Source organism: Bos indicus, chromosome X, assembly GCF_029378745.1.
Source record: "Bos indicus isolate NIAB-ARS_2022 breed Sahiwal x Tharparkar chromosome X, NIAB-ARS_B.indTharparkar_mat_pri_1.0, whole genome shotgun sequence".
NCBI classification, from domain to species: domain Eukaryota; kingdom Metazoa; phylum Chordata; class Mammalia; order Artiodactyla; family Bovidae; genus Bos; species Bos indicus.
The window spans coordinates 146,249,341-146,269,406 of NC_091789.1; the positions used below are offsets into that span (position 1 = coordinate 146,249,341).

Sequence of the window (20,066 nt, forward strand, 5' to 3'; positions counted from 1 at the left end):
TTGCTGCAACTAGAGAAAAGTCTGCCAACAGCAACCAAGACCCCGTGCAGCAAAAAATAAATGAATAAAGAGCAAAATATTTGCTTTTAAAAAGAAAATGACCTGTAAGAAAATCCTGTTAAAAATAAAAGTGATACTGCTCGTTCCGTGAACGTCTGATATCAAATCTGGGGCAACCAGAGAATGCCGCATACAGCACGTGACATTAGAGCTCACCGTACATCAGTAAGCACCTTCTAGAATGTGCATCGTTGCAAAACAGAATGTAGACGAGTGTGATGGCTTCCAGCTCTCACATTTGGAACTGGGCCTCTGCTGTTTCTGCTGAGCAGCTCAGGCGTTCCAGACACTTCTGCAGACACCGTGGCACAGCCTGGAAACCTAAGTAGTTATAAGGCGTGTTGCTGGCGAGGGGAAGATCCACTGGGCTTCACGGTATGACGTGTCCTGCCGTATCCCACTTCAACATTGACTGTCCACCCTGGGGCTTCCTCTCTGCCTCCCTAGAACCTGGCTTTTGTATGTCAGAGAGCCTAACACCACAGCACAAACATACCGGAAAGCCAGCTCTATCGCCGCAGTCAGTTCCTCCAAAGATTCAGTCGGGATGACCTCAAGACACAACTTCTTGCTTACCCAGAGATGTACAGTGGTTTATATTTCAGTTCAAGCTTAGCTTGCAGAGGCAGATTCCAAGTTTAATTACATGTATACAGTGTTGCTCATTCCATTCATGGAATTCAATGTCATGACGGATTTCCAGGAATGCACCCACATGACATGTATTTGAGGAATTCGGGTCAGAAACCTCTTTGCCAATTCTCTTTCTCCATAGGGCAAAAAAAAAAAAAGCATCTCTTAGTCCCATTGTCTGGGGTGAAGGCTCAGGGAAGGAAGGAAGGACGAGATGCAGAAAGGAGGTCTAAATAAAATAAATGAGTGTTGAGTGTCTCGTTCCCATTTGGAACATGTTTTAAGAATACCCTAAGTAGGTTTAGTCCACTCCACGAATAGATGAAATGGTGATTAAATAGCCCTGTTCCCTGAGACTCGGTCTGGAATGGATTCATCTCACTCTCTCCTGGAAGGAGTTTAGCGTTGTTTCTACGCTGAAGCCTGAGCTTCAGATGGCAGATAGAAGGCCCAGGGGTTTAAGCTGAGGCTTGAAAGCTTCCGAATCCCCAGCACTGCTGAACCTCCTTGAGAAAACAACATCTCAGAAGGGCTCACAGAGGCTCCCGCGGGTACAGCAACCTGCAGACAGAGCCGGAGGGCAACTGTCCACCAAGCGGTCAAACTCCCTGAGATGCTGGAAACAGTTCATCCTCCAGGTACCAAGGGACTGGTGGACTTTGGGGCCCAGATGACCTCAGGTTGGCACTGACGAGCTTGTCCTGAGAAAACGAGACATGTGCCTCACGGAAGCAGGTGGTGCTCGTGTGAAAATGGCATGAACAGTCCCTCCAACGGGAGGCTCACGCCCATTCCTGCCTGCCCCAGATCCATTCTGAGACCGGAGACTATCCAGGCATCAAGCCGACATTCACAACAAGTCAGCTCCCCACCAGGCCTTAATCCCCACATCCCTGGACCAAGCTCTCATTGCTTTCTGTGAACCGGGGCCAAATTCTGCAAAGTTACAGCTCTTGGAATAATTTTTTTTTTCCAGTTGTGAGCCTGATCTGGGGGGTGTCCCTCATTCAGGCAATGTCCCCGCCGAGTAAATCTGTTATCCCATAGATCGACACCACTTAGACGAGCATCAGAGGAAGCTTTCACATAGAGGCCAAATTCTCACCGGAAATGGATTTAAAACTATGTTTCCCGTAAAGTCTCACAGTGACATCACCACTGCATACTATGCTCACTGCAAAACCTCAGAGGCTAGATTCATGGCGCTTTCTGCATCTTGGCTCTTTCCCAACTCCAATGGACTGTCTCCTCTCAAAATCAAATAATGGAGATGTGGATGGAGAAGTGGAAAACTGCACGTTTCGTTCTTCATTTCATCGTGTGTATTTCAGGAGAAGAGCTGAAAGTGTTTTATTCTTCAAGATTATACTCAAGCAACTGACACAGGATTACTCTCCAAGATAATCAAGCAGCTCATACAGCTTAATATCAGAAAGACAGCACAATCAAAAAAATGAGCAGAAGACCTCAACAGACATTTTCCAAAGAAAATACGTACAGATGGCCAAAAAACATATGAAAAAAGAGGCTCAACATCACTCATTATGAGAGATATGCAAATCCAAACTATGGTGACGGATCACCTCACACTGGTCAGAAGGGCCATCCATCATCAAAAAGTGTATGAACAATATAAGGTGGAGACATCAAAAAGTCTATGAACAATATAAGCTGGAGAGGATGTGGAGAAAAGGGAACCCTCCTACACTGTGGGTGGGAATGCAAACTGATACAGGCCGTTATGGGAAATGGTATAGAGATTCCTTAAGAAACTAGGAAAATTCTGCCACATGACCCAGCAATCCCACTGCTAAGCATATAACCTCAGAAAACCACAATTCTAAAAGACATCCCAGTGTTCATTCCAGTGCTATTCACGATAGCCAGGACATGGAAGCAACCTAGACGTCCATCAAGAGTTGAACGGATAAAGAAGATATGGTACATATACACGATGGAATACTACTCAGCCATAGAAAAGGAACAAATCTGAGTCAGTTGTAGTGATGCAGATGAACCTAAAGCCTCTTATACAGAGTAAAGTAAGTCAGAAACAGACAAATAAGTATCATCTATTAATGCCTAGATATGGAATCTGGAAAACCAGTATTGACAAACCAAGGGGAGGCTCAAGAAGGAGTCCATATACACATAATTATGCCTGATTGGCATTGCCGCTGCTGCTGCTGCTAAGTCGCTTCAGTCGTGTCTGACTCTATGCGACCCCATAGACGGCGGCCCACCAGGCTCTTCTGTCCATGGGATTTTCCAGTCAAGAGTACTGGAGTGGGGTGCCATTGCTTTCTCCACTGATTCGCATTGCTGCACAGCAAAAACCAACACAACATTGTAAATAAAATTTTCCACCAAGTTAAAAAAAAAAGGTAATAACCCATGAGGAGAGAGAAACCACTGTATAACCCAGAAATATGAGTCCTCTAAGTGAGGAGACATCCCCTGATGTATAATGCAATGGAAAATTCCAAGAGGAACGTACCGTATTCCTAAGCCTGTCCATTTAATTTGTGGTCACCTTTTCCCCGTGATTCCGTGGGACGCACCGCTAGGAGCTGGTGAAGAATGCGGACTCTTAAGTGATTTTCCATTCTTCCCCACCGAACGCAATGGTAAGCATTTTAAACGCTCAGAGTGCCACCACCCTTTGGTGCCCGCCTGCAAGGCGGGGTGTTTGCGATCGTCTTACGTTAAGTAATGGGGGTAATGAGATTTGTGTTCCTGTCTTTGGATGCAGGAGTCATAAATCTTGAGCGACTTAACAGCCCTTGAGCAGAGATTTCACGAGAGCTTGGGGTTCCAGAGGTCTGTTTGCTCCATCAGACATCTGTAGACAATAGCTCACCAAGATCCTCCAGCGGCGTTACAAGTCACACGACACCAGTTTCCTCTGCGATAACTCAGGGAAACACACGGGCTCCCTGGTCTCACATGAGACATTCTGCAAATATGTCTGCATGACTTCAACTATGCAGATAATTTTCCCTTCTGTTTTAGCAAAATCTCTCTGTTTTCTATCACTCACAACTTTTTTTTTTTAAGTCTTTGGAAGAAAAAAAAATTCCCAATGTTTATGTTACAAATATAAATTATATCAGTTTCCCTAGCTTGGCGATTATAAGAACATGTAGAAAGACACTTTATTTCTTAAATACAGAAACTTTCCTTTCAGCAGTAATTCAAAAAGACATAGGGAGGGGAACAAAAGACAGGTTCATTGTAGATTTGGGAGATTATATGCAAGTAAGAAAATCTTAGTGAAAGAGAATGGAAAAAGAAAACAGAAAACAAACTTTTTTGATTTGTTGTATCAATATTTTCAAAGTGTTTCAGGAGACTCACTCAGGACTGATGTAAAACTTTGGTGATATTTCTTCTCAGATAAATATGTTCTCTTTTTGGCTTTAGGTAAACTTATAAAAACCTAAATTAAGTGTTGTTTCTTGACTCGACCTGCTCATATAAGTGAACGTGAAAAGGATATGTGTCAACTTCTTCCTCATTTTCTGAATGATCACTGTCCAAAAGCATCCTGATAAGATTTGTACTCTTCATTCCAAATTTTTATATGAATACACGTTACTGTAATTTTTTGGAAATGATATCTGGCACACGTTTTCTTCTTGGTACTTATTTTCCGCAGATCCTCACCGTTAAAATCAGCCTTTGGTCCTGAAGCTCATGCCTCTAGGAAAGGATAAGCATGTAAGAAAGATTCGAGTTGAATTCCTGGCTTTAAAAAGAGGAAGATAACGATTCTCTTACTTCATAGCAGAAGTACAGGTCTTAGGATGTTCCTGGTGGTATCAGTGGGCAAAATTCCAGCTCCCAATGCAGGGGGGCCTGGGTTCAATCCCTGGTCAGGGAACTAGGATTCCCACATAGTGCAACTGAGAGTTTGCATGCCACAACTAAAGATCCTGTGTGCTGCAACTAAGACCAGCTCAGTTCAGTTCAGTTGCTCAATTGTGTCTGACTCTTTGTGACCCCAGAGACTGCAGCATGCCAGGCTTTGCCAACAAAAGTTCATCTAGTCAAAGCTATGGTTTTCCCAGGAGTCACGTAAGGATGTGAGACTTGGACCATAAAGAAAGCTGAGCACCAAAGAACTGATGCTTTTGAACTCTGGTGTTGGAGGAGATGCTTCAGAGTCCCTTGGACTGCAAGGCAGATCCAACCAGTCCACCCTAAAGAAAATCAGTCCTGAGTATTCATTGGAAGGACTGATGTTGAAGCTGAAACTCCAGTACTTTGACCACCTGATGTGAAGAGCTGACTCATTTGAAAAGACCCTGATGCTGGGAAAGATTGAAGGCAGGAGGAGAAGGGGACGACAGAGGACGAGATAGTTGGATGGCATCACTGACTCGAAGGACATGAGTTTGAGCAAACTCCAGGAGCTGGTGATGGACAGGGAGGCCTGGCATGCTGCAGTCCCTGGGGTCGCAAAGAGTCGGACACGACTGACTGACTGAAGTGAACGGAAGTTCACTGAAGAGTTTAAAATGGGTGGATTGTGGCTCTATACATTTGCTGACAGACTTCCGTACACGTGGCAGATTTAGTACACTTCCTGCCCTAAGTAACTACAGGGCTGGGTCAGCACCACCTGAGTCTCCCCAACCCCCACCCCCCAGCACTCCCCCAGTCCTCCCCCTACCCACTGGGGCATCATCACACCCAGCGTGGGTGGGTGGGCCTTGATTTCCATAGCAACCACCAATCAGGTGAATCCTGCTCTATCCCCCTCAGGGAACTGCCTGAGGCTCCCAGGACCTTGGACCCCAAAGGTGTCTTCCTCCCTGCCTATATGATTCAGAGATGCTTCATCCACTCCAAGGCCTGGCTTTATGCTGGAAATTACTGAGCATTGATTTGAAGTGGTGTTCAGTCAGAGGGCCATAAAGTATGCCAGAATAAGGGGAAGAAAGGAGCAAAAACCAGGAAAATTGCAAAAGAAAGAAAAAAAAAAAAAACAGATCCAAAGCCCCAAGTAATCTCTCCGTGAACCAACAAAGACTTTTATGTGACATCAGTCAGGCGTCAACATTCAAGAGACTGGAACACAAATCTTCTGTTACGTCCGGTTCCACATGCACAACGTGAATCCTTCAACATCATTTAATAAGAACACTGGAAGGTATATGTGATTTAAAAAAAAAAGAGCCTAATGATGCCAACATTAACATATGAAATATCAACTGTGAAATGTCCGCCCTAAACCGTGTATACTGCCTGGTAACCAGTTTGGTGGGGATTCCAACATGGTTGCTACTCCTCAGTGAACAATGCATTGCTGTGAGAGACGGAACTTACTAAGCAGGAGAAACACTAAAGGTCTAAGGATTTATACAAACTTCATTTACTATTCCCTACTGCAAGAGAAGACTCTGCACATAGACATCACCAGATGGTCAACACCAAAATCAGATGGATTATATTCTTTGCAGCCAAAGATGGAGAAGCTCTATACAGTCAGCAAAACAAGATCGGAAGTGGACTGTGGCTCAGATAATGAGCTCCTTATTGCCAAATTCAGACTTAAATTGAAGAAAGTAGGGAAAACCACTAGACCATTTAGGTATGACCTAAATCAAATCCCTTATGATTATACAGTGGAAGTAAGAAATAGATTTAAGGGACTAGATCTGATAGCTAGAGTGCCTGATGAACTATGGATGGAGGTTCGTGACATTGTATGGGAGACAGGGATCAAGACCATCCCCATGGAAAAGAAATGCAAAAGAGCAAAATGGCTGTCTGGGGAGGCCTTACAAATAGCTATGAAAAGAGAAGCAAAAAGCAAAGGAGAAAAGGAAAGATACAAGCATTTGAATGCAGAGTTCCAAAGAATAGCAAGGAGAGATAAGAAAGCCTTCCTCAGCGATCAATGCAAAGAAATAGAGGAAAACAACAGAATGGGAAAGACTAGAGACCTCTTCAAGAAAATTAGAGATACCAAGGGAACATTTCATGCAAAGATGGGCTCGATAAAGGACAGAAATGGTATGGACCTAACAGAAGCAGAAGATATTAAGAAGAGGTGGCAAGAATACACAGAAGAACTGTACAAAAAAGATCTTCACAACCCAGATAATCACGATGGTGTGATCACTGACCTAGAGCCAGACATCCTGGAATGTGAAGTCAAGTGGGCCTTAGAAAGCATCACTACGAACAAAGCTAGTGGAGGTGATGGAATTCCAGTTGAGCTATTTCAAATCCTGAAAGATGATGCTGTGAAAGTGCTGCACGCAATATGCTAGCAAATTTGGAAAACTCAGCAGTGGCCACAGGACTGGAAAAAGTCAGTTTTCATTCCAATCCCAAAGAAAGGCAATGCCAAAGAATGCTCAAACTACCGCATAATTGCACTCATCTCACACGCTAGTAAAGTAATGCTCAAAATTCTCCAAGCCAGGCTTCGGCAGTACGTCACCTGTGAACTTCCAGATGTTCAAGCTGGTTTTAGAAAAGGCAGAGGAACCAGAGATCAAATTGCCAACATCCTCTGGATCATCGAAAAAGCAAGAGAGTTCCAGTAAAACATCTATTTCTGCTTTATTGATTATGCCAAAGTCTTTAGCTGTGTGGATCACAAGAAACTGTGGAAAATTCTAAAAGAGACTGGAATCCCAGACTACCTGACCTGCCTCTTGAGAAACCTATATGCACATCAGGAAGCAACAGTTAGAACTGGACAGACTGGTTCAAAATAGGGAAACGAGTACCTTAAGGCTGTATATTGTCACCCTGTTTATTTAACTTCTATGCAGAGTACATCATGAGAAACGCTGGGCTGGAAGAAGCACAAGCTGGAATCAAGATTGCCGGGAGAAATATCAATAACCTCAGATATGCAGATGACACCACCCTTATGGCTGAAAGTGAAGAGGAACTAAAAAGCCTCTTGATGAAAGTGAAGGAGGAGAGTGAAAAAGTTGGCTTAAAGCTCAACATTCAGAAAATGGAGATAATGGCATCTGGTCCCATCACTTCATGGGAAATAGATGCTGAAACAGTGGAAACAGTGTCAGACTTTATTTTTTTGGGCTCCAAAATCACTGCAGATGGTGACTGCAGCCATGAAATTAAAAGACGCTTACTCCTTGGAAGGAAAGTTATGATCAACCTAGATAGCATATTGAAAAGCAGAGACATTACTTTGCCAACAAAAGTCCATCTAGTCAAGGCTATGGTTTTTCCAGTGGTCATGTATGGATGTGAGAGTTGGACTGTGAAGAAGGCTGAGCACAGAAGAATTGATGCTTTTGAACTGTGGTGTTGGAGAAGACTCTTGAGAGTCGCTTGGACTGCAAGGAGATCCAACCAGTCCATTCTAAAGGAGATCAGTCCTGGGAGTTCATTGGAAGGACTGATGCTAAAGCTGAAACTCCAATACTTTGGCCACCTCATGCAAACAGTTGACTCATTGGAAAAGACTCTGATGCTGGGAGGGATAGGGGGCAGGAGAAGGGGACGACAGAGGATGAGATGGCTGGATGGCAACACCAACTCGATGGACATGGGTTTGGGTGGACCAAATCCATGTCATCCTTTGCCATCTCATCCTTTGTCATCCCCTTCTCCTCCTGCCCTCAATCTTTCCCAGCATCAGGGTCTTCTCTGATACAGAAAGGGCTTGTGATAAACTCAAGACCCAGTTGAGATTACGGAAGTCTGCTGATGAAAGACCGAAGGCTTTCCACTCCGACAAGGATATAAAGGAGAGAATGTTCACTCTCATCTTTATTCACGGCTGTATTGGAGCTCACGGTGCAATAACACAGTGGATTGCGTTACTTAAGGTAAGAATATTAACAAGGTAGAGGTAATGGTCTATCAGTGCAGAGACATGCTTTTCTGGGTAGAAAGTGCTGAGATGTACAAGCCACTACAGGGCTTCCCTGGTGGCTCAGTGGTGAAGAATCCGCCTGCCAACGCAGGGGACACAGGTTCGATCCCTGATCTAGAAAGGTCCCACCATGCTGAGGGGGCAGCTAAGTCCGTGTCTTACAACTACTGAGTCTGTGCTCGAGAAACCATGAGCCACAACTTCTGAAGCCCGTGTGCTCTAGAGTCCGTGGTTGCCAACAAGAGAAGCCGCCACACTGAAAATACCTGTGCGCCTCAACTCTAGAGGAGGCCCTGCTCGCCGCAAGCCCATGTGCAGCAACAGAGACCCAGCATAGCCCTCACATAAACACTTAAAAAAAATCTAATTACTTTCATTATTCCACTCTCAGGTCAGTTCAGTCGGTCAGTCGTGTCCGACTCCTTGCGACCCCATGGACTGCAGCACGCCAGGCCTCCCTGTCCATCACCAACTCCCGGAGTTTGCTCAAACTCATGTCCATCGAGTCGGTGATGCCATCCAACCATGTGATCCTCTCAGCTCATCTATTCCATGCTAGGTTAACAAAAGTAAATAACTAGTAGTCCTAATGAGTGAATTCAGCATGGGTATGGAATCAAAGGTCAATAAACAAAAGGTCAGTCTTTTTACACAGCATAGTACCGAACAAACGGAATTTCGAGTACCAAAATGCCATCCACAGTAACCTCATAAAACAGAGAACAGTGGAGATAAATTGAACAAAAGTGGAGCAAGACCTCTACCCTGAAATAACAAAACAGTGCTGAGAGGGAATTAAAAGCCGATTGAGATACATGAAAAGGTAAATCACAGTTAACAATTAGAAGACTCAGTATCATCAAGCTCTCGATTGTCTGCAGATTATCCAGAGATGGAATGCAATTCTAATGATCATGCCAGCAAGCTTTGTTGACTAGCAACTCCTGACATTCATGAGGAGTTGTCAAGGGCCCAGAAGAGCCAAATGACTTTTGAGGAAAAAAAAAAAAATCTGGAGGTTCACATGACTTGTTTTGAGTACTGACTCTGAAGCTAGAGGGGTCAAGACTGAATCAGGGACTTCCCTGGTGGTCCAGGGGGTAAGACGCCACTTTCCCAATGCAGGGGGCCCTGGGATCTATCCCTGGTCGGAGAAATAAAAGTCACATGCTACACGCAGCTAAAGATCCTGTATGCCACAATTAAGAAGAGGCACAGCCAAATTTGAAAAAGATTTGAAAAAAAATATGTATGTCTACACGTAGACTTGTTCACGTAAGCTTTACTCATCAGTGCCCAATGCTGGAGACCCACCACTGTTTGGTGCACAGGAGGAGAGACCAGCACACTGTCTACTGATGCTAGGAATGTCCTCGGTACAAGCGATGAGCTGTTTATACACCCCCACACCACGGGTGCGCCTCGAGAACGCTACGCCTGGGAGAAAGGAGCCGATCACCAAAGAGAAGACTCTGTAAGACAAAATTTACAGGATGTTTGACAACTTGCAGGTGAATCCACCGTGAATCTGGGAACAGGTGGCTGGCGGGGAGGGCTGACTTGGAGGGGGGCTCAGATCAGTGGGTAGGCACACGAGGGAACTTCCTGGGGTGCTGCAATGCTCGGCGTTTTCACACGGGGTGTGTTTCATATGGGTATGTGTATTGTACACTATTCCTCAAACTGTGCTGTGCTTAGTCACTCAGTTGTGTCCGACTCTTGGTGACCCCATGGATTGGGGCCCGCCAGGCTCCTCTGTCTGTGGGATTCTCCAGGCAAGAAGACTGGAGTGGGCTGCCATTCCCTTCTCCAGGGGATGTTCCCAACCCAGGGATCGAACCCAGGTCTCCTGCACTGCAGGCACATTCTTTACTGTCTGAGCCACTATTTGGGGAGCCCATAATAGGATAATGCCTAAGTATGTAATTCACATATAAGAAAATCTATCTGGCACTGAAAATTAACAAATTTATACCCTCATCTCACAGCATGACTGAAACTCAAACACAATTTTGTGGAAAAAGGCAAACACTCGAGAATAGGGATACTACAATGTCATTTCCATAACATAAGCACGTTGAGTCATACTTGTGTATTGTTTACAGATGCCCATGCACAATAAAGTGTAACAGCTCATAAGGGGGTAATCAGATCAGATCAGATCAGATCAGTCGCTCAGTCGTGTCCGACTCTTTGCAACCCCATGAATCGCAGCACGCCAGGCCTCCCTGTCCATCACCAACTCCCGGAGTTCACTGAGACTCACGTCCAAGGGGGTAATAAAGACCACAAAAAGATTGTTAATTATGTGTGGGGAGGGAAGGAGGGGGCTGGAGGACTGGGACCAATCCACCTGGTCGATGACTCCATCTGTAACGCTTTAAAAACATCGATAACAAATGAGGTGAAATACAAAAGCTCAGGGCAAGGTGCAAAACTGTTCATCAGAGCATTCCTTATACTCGTCTCTGTGTTAAAAATGACTTTATGATTGGAAAGCACTGACAATAAACATGAATAAAAATATAACCAATGAGACAGCAGCAGAGCAAACATTCATACCGAGGTCTACCACCAAAGTTGTTATTCTTGTATTATTTTATGAAGGATTTTCTTCTTTCTCCAGGCATAACTTTATATCCTGACTCTGATTTGTTTTTAAGTCTTCTATCTTCCTTCCTAAAATTCCTTCCCTTTGCCACTTTCCCTATTCGTCATGAATACAATAGACTTAAGAAAGGCGCAAACACACACGCTTGTGAGCAGCACTGTGTTTTCACTATGGTCTATTCACGGGCAGAGAGAAACGCACACAAGAGGATCTGATTTCACCGCAGAACGGAACACTTCGGGCTCAGCGTTGGAGTCTGGTCCACGCGTCATTGCTTCCAGACCCTCATGCCCAGGCATGATGAAGTGTGAACTCAGGAGAACTTTCAGTGAAACCAGCACCACCATCGCCGGGTATATTTCCAAGGAGAAGTCGGCCGAGGCACATTCTCAGCTTACCGGCCAGCTTTAGAAAGGATCGGGGTTGCCATAAAAGCAACCTTTCCTGTAAACTTGAAACACTGTTTAGATCATTTACATAAACCTTGCCTGGCTTTCTTTCCTCTGCTGCAGACGTCACTTTGCAGCTGTCAGACTCCTCACCTTAGAACAGAGAAATCCAGGGAAGGTGGGGAGAGAGGTCTGGCATTGACAATGTTTCAAAACAGTTGCTGCTTTTCAAAACTGCAGAATAGTAACTACTTTATAGCTGGAGACACCCTGCATGCGTGCACCACCCACTTCCCTCTGCAGGGCCGTCTTGTCCATTGCAACCGCAGGGGAATGACCACTCAGGGCAGGACTCCCCATTCATTTCTTTCTGCAGGGATACACACATTCTTTCCACGCATGTGACAACTGCTACACACAGTGATTTGGGGGATACAAACATTTCCTGGTGCAGCAGCCTTGGAGGGGAAAGAAACTGACTTTTACATGCATCCTGTGTGCTGTGTGGGCTCCCCTGGTGGCTCACAAGGTATAAAGAATCCTCCTGCAATGCAGGAGACCCAGGCTCAATCCCTGGGTCGGCAAGATTCCCTGGGGAAACGGAATGACCACTCAGTCCAGTATTCTCGCCTGGGCAATCTCACGGACAGAGGAGCCTGGTGGGGTTACGGTCCACAGCGGTCGCAAAGACTCGGACACGACTGAGCGACTCTTTAACTTTCTGTGTCATCTGCGTGGGACTGTTGCATTTCACTCTCCAATGGTCGGGAATGGCAATCTGACTCTCGCCTCACCCAGGAGTAACATGAGCTCAGAGACACACACACATGCGTGTGCGCGTGGCTCTCCGGTTCACGCCTCAGCCCCCCCCTCCCCGGTTTCTGTCTCCACTCTCCCCTGTTGCCCCTGACCCATCAAAGCCCACCTTTCCCACCCTACCAGCCACTCCTTTCACTCCCTGCCTCCTGCCGCCCACCTGACCCCACTGCCTCTAACCTGGGGACACGCTGGAAGCTCCCTTGACCCCTGGGTTTCCTCTGCTGCGTCCTAAGCTTTTGCAGCAAACCTGCACTTGGCGGGCAGGAGGTCAGTTCTGCAGAAGACGGATGGAGATGAAACAGAATGCAGGTCCACTGCCTGCAGCCCTGTGATATGGAACTAGGGGCACCGCCCCCAGGGAGACTGTTCCTCCACCTTTAACAGTAAATCCTTCCCTAGAAGACGCTGTGAGAACGGCACGGAGTCTCACCGATTCCACGGCTGCCTTGCGACAGCCACCCGCTAAACATCTGCCTCGTCTCTAAGTAAAGTTTCCGCAGTCAGCGCAGCCTCTTCTCAGCCCTGTTTTGAACCTACACATGAGACTCAGGGTTTCTAAGTGGCTCAGATCGTAAAGAATAATCTGCCTGCAGTGCAGTAGACCTGGGTTCAACCTCAAGTGAGGAAGATCTCCCAGAGAAGGGCACAGCAACCCACTCCAGTATTCTTGCCTGGAGAATCCCATGGACAGAGGAGCCTGGTGGGCTACGCTCCACGGGGTCGCATAGAGTCAGACACGACTGAGCGACTAACACTTTGCTTTGTTTATGCGACTCAGGACTCGATAGAAAACAGCAGCCCAGGTAATACTCTTTGAATTTAAAATTCCAGATAAGCAAAAAGGATCTACTGTAGAGCTCAGGAAACTCCACATGATACTCTGTATAAGACCATCTGGGAAAAGAATCTAAAAAAGAATTGATACAGTTCAGTTCAGTCACTCTGTCATGTCGGACCCTTTGCAACCCCATGGACCGCAGCATGCCAGGCCTCCCGGTCCATCACCAACTCCTGGAGCTTGCTCAAACTCATGTCCGTTGAGTCGGTGATGCCATTCAACCATCTCATCCTCTGTTGTCCCCTTCTCCTCCTGCCCTCAATCTTTCCCAGCATCAGAGTCTTTTCTGATGAGCCAGTTCTTTGTATCAGGCAGCCAGAGTATTGGAGTTTCAGCTTCTGTCTGTGTATAATTCAACCACTTTGCTGTACATGATGCTAACATTGTCAATCAACTATGCTCCAGTATAAAATTTAAAAAAAAAATGAGCTCTAAAAGATAAAAACATATATACATTTCCAATCTCTTGTAAAGATGTTGTCCTCCTCCAGGGGATCTTCCCAATGCAGGGATCGAACCCACATCTCCTGCATCTTCTGCTTTGCAGGCAGATTTTTTTCCTTCTGAGCCGCTGAGGAAGCCCTGTAAGGATGTAGCTTTCTTTAAGTAAACTTTTAATTTTTTAAAATTCCTGGATATTACATGCCTACCGTGTGGAATCTATAAAAACGGTACCGATGAACTTATCAGCAAAGCAGAAATAGAGACACAGACATAAAGAACAAATCCATGGATACCAAGGAAGGAGGAGGGGGTGGGAGGAACTGCGAGATTGGGACAGATGTATCTACACTTAGTATGTATAAGATGTCGTGATGGACTCTTTTCGACCCCATGGACTGCAGCCCACCAGGCTCCTCGGTCCATGGGACTCTCCAGGCAACAATACTAGAGTAGGTTGCCATGCCCTCCTCCAGGGCATCTTCCCGACCCAGGGATCGAACCTGGGTCTCCTGCAAATTGCAGGCAGATTCTTTACCAACTGAGCCAGAAGGGAAGCCCATGGTGTATAAAATGGAAAAACTAAGGACAACTTGCTGTACAGCACAGGGAACTCTACTCCAAGCTCTGTGGTGACCTAAATGGGAAGGAAATCCAAAAGAGAAGGGGAAGTATGTATACACGGAGCTGACTCGGTTTGCTGTACAGCAGAAAGTAACACAACATTGCAAAGCCACTCCAAAAAAAAAGTTAATAAATTAAAAAAAAAAAAAAAGGAAAATCCTGGACATACAGCAAAGTTGGGGGGACGTGCTAATAGAGAGAGCTGTATTAGACCCCGTTACCCATTACGGCAACTTCCTCCGTGACCACAGGGCAGTTGCCATGAGTAAGACAGTCACGACTACCATCCGCCCTGCAGAGTACATTTGGTTTCCTAATGCCTGCACCAGCCTCCTCTGCCTCATCCCAGGTCCCGTTTAGGACCTCACACTGCACTCGTCTTCAGGTCCCACCCTGCTCCTCCTAGGTGTGACACTCCTGTTTTTTCACGACCTTGATGACACTGAGGAGTGCTGCTCAGGAATTCGTGCTAATAGAGGATGTCCCTCCATCTCCGCTTGGCAGATGCTTTTGGGAGCATCACAGTGCAGTTACAGGTCTGGAGCGCGGCGGGGAGAATACCCCAGTGGGGAAGACTCCTGTCCCCACAGCACTCTGGGGCCGTGATAAGGATGCTGTGCGAAGTGCCTGGAAGCAATCATGTGCTAGTAACGAGTGCCTGGTTCTGAAAGAGCCTTCCACGCTTCTGGAACCCTACTTTTACAGAATGCCTTTGCTCGGGGTGTCCTGTCTGGAGTAGGCTTCTCGGCAGCGCGTGGATGACAGAGGTCACATGTTCCCGACAGGACCGATGAGCGCTGAGCTCAGGGTCACGGAAATGAACAAACAGAAAAGCGGATGGGCCACGGTGGCTTTGGGAAACGCCTCCCTGCACCGATGGCTTTCAGAGCGCCAGCCTGACTATCTTCTGTCCTCTGTCATTACCAGCTGCACCAGGCCCTTGGCTCACGGTGCATACATATGTGTTCTCGGGCACACGTGGCTCTGTGTGTGGGCCCCCCGGCTCGGCCCGGGAGCTGGGCCTCCAATAAAAGGAGAATTCTTCCCACTAGGACAGCAAATCGGTCCTTCAGAAACGTGAGCTTCGTGGAAAGGATGCACGCAAGGCATGCAACTTCCTGTCTCGCAAGGCCACCCAGCAGAGACCAGGGACGGCAGTGATTTTAACTGAGTCAGTACTGGTGGCATTTGAACGCTGGTGTTGGAGAAGACTCTTGACAGTCCCTTGGACCGCAGGAGATCCAACCAGTCCATCCTAAAGGAGATCAGTCCTGAATATTCACTGGAAGGACTGATGCTGAGGCTGAAACTCCAGTACTTTGGCCACCTGAGGCAAAGAAACAACTCATTTGAAAAGACCCTGATGCTGGGAAAGATTGAGGGCAGGAGGAGAAGGGGGCGACAGAGGATGAGATGGCTGGATGGCATCACCAACTCGATGGACATGAGTTTAAGTAAACTCCAGGAGTTGGTAATGGATAGGCAGGCCTGGCGTGCTGCAGTTCATGAGGTCGCAAAGAGTCGGACACAACTGAGTGACTGACCTGAACTGAACCCTCACCGTGCTGTGGAACCCCCCTGCCTGGCATCTCCACTGCACGCCCCTCTGGGTCACCCCCAAAGCCCATGGGCAGCAACAGTGTCCGTGTTGTGGTCTCACCCCTGGCTTGCTCCCTCGTCTGCACTGGGGCTGGGGACACCGAAGAGGCCCCCTCGATTCCCGTGGGCCCTGCTCCTGAGTCTCCCCAAGACCCCGGCTGCCTTCACGGCTCTGTGCTGGTCCACCGTCAGTCTGTCCTTCCCGCCCGATCACGGCGTCTGAAGGTTTCCAGGTCAGAGTCCCACCTCGGCTACACCGGGCACGCAGCCTGCAGTATTTTGCATCACGCCTTCCGACGCTCCTTTCAAGTTGGCTAGCGACGCCATGAGATCACTTCCGCTTGGACGTGTTCCCTCCCTCTGCGTCAGCGTATGTTTCCACTTCCTCCTGCCCCGTGTCCATCACAGGGACTTCTCTTCTGCAAACGAGTCTGTGATCGCCCAGGCTTCCAGGCTTGGATGTTGACTACTCTATCGGGTTCAGCGCTCGGTCACTCCCTGTCAAATCCAGCCACCCGCGTTCCGGAGCACAGAACTCATCAGGTCCTCCTCGGAAACGGCCTTCAAGCAAGCATCTCTTTGCTACCACCTCACCCGAGAAGATCCCCTTTCCTGCTCACCGTGTCTCTCTGTCTTTAGTTCATCAACCTCCTAACTCCCAGCCTCATCTCCTCCAACACCGCAGGGTTTTCCCGCATCGCGGGTTCACGGTCCAACCTCCACCCATTTGTCCTCACCTCACTCCCTTCTCTCTCACCCATTCCTCTGGTTTGGAAAAAGAAAACAAAACCTTCTCACTTAGTAGCATTTCTGGATTTACAGACAAGCTGTGAAGACATCACAAACTGTCCTTGGTGCCCACGCATCCAGGCTGCCCTTCAGGTCAAGCCTTTGGGCCCCAAGGGTATGTCTGTCAGGCTAAGGAAAACCCAAATCCTTGCACTGCTATTGACCAGACTAGGTTTTGTCAGACTTTTAAGAGTTTTGTTACTGAGGTTCCTTTTTTTCCATTCTGGCCTGCAATTTTGGCCACTGTCTTTGGGGGACGTGGTCTTTGTCCACCCTGGATGGGCACTTGTCTCGTTCTGGGTGACCCTGACAGATCTGAGAGGCACTGGTCAGGTTTGTTTGTTTCTTTTCTTTTGCAGAACCCATTTAATCTGGGTTTACAGGATGTTTTTGTCATGGGGTGACTGGGGTTCTGGGTTCTGGAGAGGAATACCACAGAGGTGAGGTGCCCTGGTCTCTTTGAGGTGACGTCAGATCAACAGGGACAAGCTGTCCACGTGGCATTGCCAGGGGACAGAGTGTTTGCCCACCTTTCGACCACAGTGACTATTCCCCCTTTCCACGTGCTGTTCTGGAAGCCCTTCACTCAGTTCAGTCACACTCAAGAGATCTGGCGATGGAAGCTCGTGGCACTGTGCTTGCAAACTTACTTCTAACTTTCTTTTTTTTTTTATTCCACCCACAATACACTGATCCTTTCTCCAGTTCATGGTCTACAAGACAGCCTGAGGGACTTCCCTGGTGGGCCACAGGCCAAGACTCTGAGCTCCCAGTGCAGGAGGCATGGGTTCCATCTCTGGTCGGGGAGCTAAATCCCACAGGTCACAGCAAGAGATCTCGCGTGTATATACATATATATGTTATTTGGAGATTATATACACACATATATTTATATATATGGGGCTTCCCTGCTAGCTCAGCTGGTAAAGGATTCGCAGGCAAAGCAGGAGACCTCGGTTTGATTTGTGGGTCGGGAAGCTCCCCTGGAGAAGGGAGAGGCCACCCACTCCAGTATTCTCAGGCTTCCCTGGTGGCTCAGATGGTGAAGAATCCATCCGCCTGGAATGCAGAAGACCTGGGTTTGATCCCTCAGGTCAGGTCAGTTCAGTTGCTCAGTCGCGTCTGACTCTGCGACCTCATGGACTGCTGCATGCCCTTGGTTGGGAAGATCTCCTGGAGGAGGGCATGGCAACCCACTCCAATATTCTTGCCTGGAGAATCCCCGTGGACAGAGGACTCTGGTGGGCTACAGTCTGTGGGGGTGCAAAGAGTCAGACACAATTGAGAGACTAAGCACAACACATAAAATGCACACACAAACACACACACACACACACACACACACAGGAGACAGAACCCACTCCAGTATTCTTGCCTGGAGGACCCCATGGACAGAGGAGCCTGGCGGGCTAAAGTCCATAGGCTCACAAGAGATGGACATGACTTAGCTACTAAACAACCACACACACACACACTTTTACTGGTTCTATTCCTTTGGAGAACCCTAATACAAAACAAAAACTAAACCAGACCTATTGTGTGAGTATGTATACACACACACACATCTATTGCTTCTAGTCCTGACTAATAGAACATAGGAACTTAAACAGACCTGTGTGTGTACGCATAGGTATGTATGTGTACAAACATACACACACCTGTTGGTTCCAGTCCTGATGAATACAATGCAGAAACTAAACCAGACTTGTGTGTGTGTTAACTCACATATATACACACTTTATTGGTTCTGTGTGTGCTAAGTTGCTTCAGGGTTCTGCATTTCTCTCTTTATTCCCCACTTCTGCTCCAAGACTTCTACCTCTCCTACAACGGAAATCTTGTCTCATGCAAAACTGTGTCCATGAGACACACTCAAAAGATAACTTGTTAACAGAAATGAAAGACCCATTCGTGGAGATCTTACGTTTATGTCCTCGACCACAAGATCATATGTCTGGTACCACAGTGACACTGACACGGGTTTAATGAAGACAATGTTGAAGAATTTTTCATTGCAAAGCTGACAGCATGTGAGGGCTCTGAAAAGTAGCCTGTTTTAAACAGGGGGCGTATGTACAATATGTAGGTAGCTTGTGCTTTTTAGGGCTTCCCTGGTGGCTCAGATAGTAAAGAATCTGCCTACAATGCAGGAGACCCAGGTTCGATCCCTGGGTTGGGGAGATCCCTTGGAGGAGGGCATGGCAACCCCTCAGTATTCTTGCCTGGAGAATCCCATGGACAGAGAAGCCTAGCGGGCTACAGCTCATCAGGATGGAAAGTGTTGGACACGACTGAAGCGACTTATTGAAGAAACATCAATAACTTCAGATATGCAGATGACACCATCCTTATGGCAGAAATTGAAGAGGAACTAAAAAGCCTCTTGATGAAAGTGAAAGTGGAGAGTGAAAACGTTGGCGTAAAGCTTAACATTCAGAAAACTAAGATCATGGCATCTGGTCCCATCACTTCATGGGAAATAGATGGGGAAACAGTGGAAACAGTGTCAGACTTTATTTTTGGGGCTCCAAAATCACTGCAGATGGTGACTGCAGCCATGAAATTAAAAGATGCTTACTCCTTGGAAGGAAAGTTATGACCAACCTAGGTAGCATATTGAAAAGCAGAGACATTACTTTGCCAACAAAAGTCCGTCTAGTCAAGGCTATGGTTTTTCCAGTGGTCATGTGAGATGTTGTGATGTGAGAGTGTGATGTGAGAGTGATGTGAGATGTGATGAGATGTGAGAGTTGGACTGTGAAGAAAGCTGAGCACCAAAGAATTGATGCTTTTGAACTGTGGTGTTGGAGAAGACTCTTGAGAGTCCCTTGGACTGCAAGGAGTTCCAACCAGTCCATTCTGAAGGAGATCAGCCCTGGGATTTCTTTGGAAGGAATGATGCTAAAGCTGAAATTCCAGTACTTTGGCCACCTCATGCGATGAGTTGACTCATTGGAAAAGACTCTGATGCTGGGAGGGATTGGGGGCAGGAGGAGAAGCGGACGACAGAGGATGAGATGGCTGGATGGCATCACTGACTTGATGCACGTGAGTCTGAGTGAACTCTGAGAGTTGGTAATGGACAGGGAGGCCTGGCGTGCTGTGATTCATGGGGTCGCAGAGTCGGACACGACTGAGAAACTGAACTGAACTGAACTGAACTGAAGCGACTTAGCATGCAAATACCCAGGATACAGTGTTACCGTTAAGTCTGTCCGTCGATGCCTATTTGCTGATGGATTAATGGATTTCCCACTGTGTCTGACTCCCAGCGGTCCCCTCACTGCAAACACCCGCTCCATTAGGGTCCTGGGCTGCCTTGGGACATGCCACAGATGAAAGCAACATTCAGTAGCAACCTGCATGCCAGGACACGCCTCCTCGCCAGTCTTC

The 20,066-nt window shown here is 47.1% G+C and overlaps 1 long non-coding RNA gene across 1 annotated transcript in view; it reads right to left on the reverse strand.

Annotated features, from left to right (window-relative positions):
- Positions 1-3,834: 3,834 nt before the first annotated feature.
- Positions 3,835-20,066, reverse strand: part of LOC139181630 (uncharacterized) — a 288,747-nt gene continuing 272,515 nt past the window's right edge. The window contains exon 11 of the long non-coding RNA XR_011565424.1: positions 3,835-4,395. This is a non-coding gene — a long non-coding RNA (uncharacterized lncRNA). The remainder of the gene's footprint in view (positions 4,396-20,066) is intronic.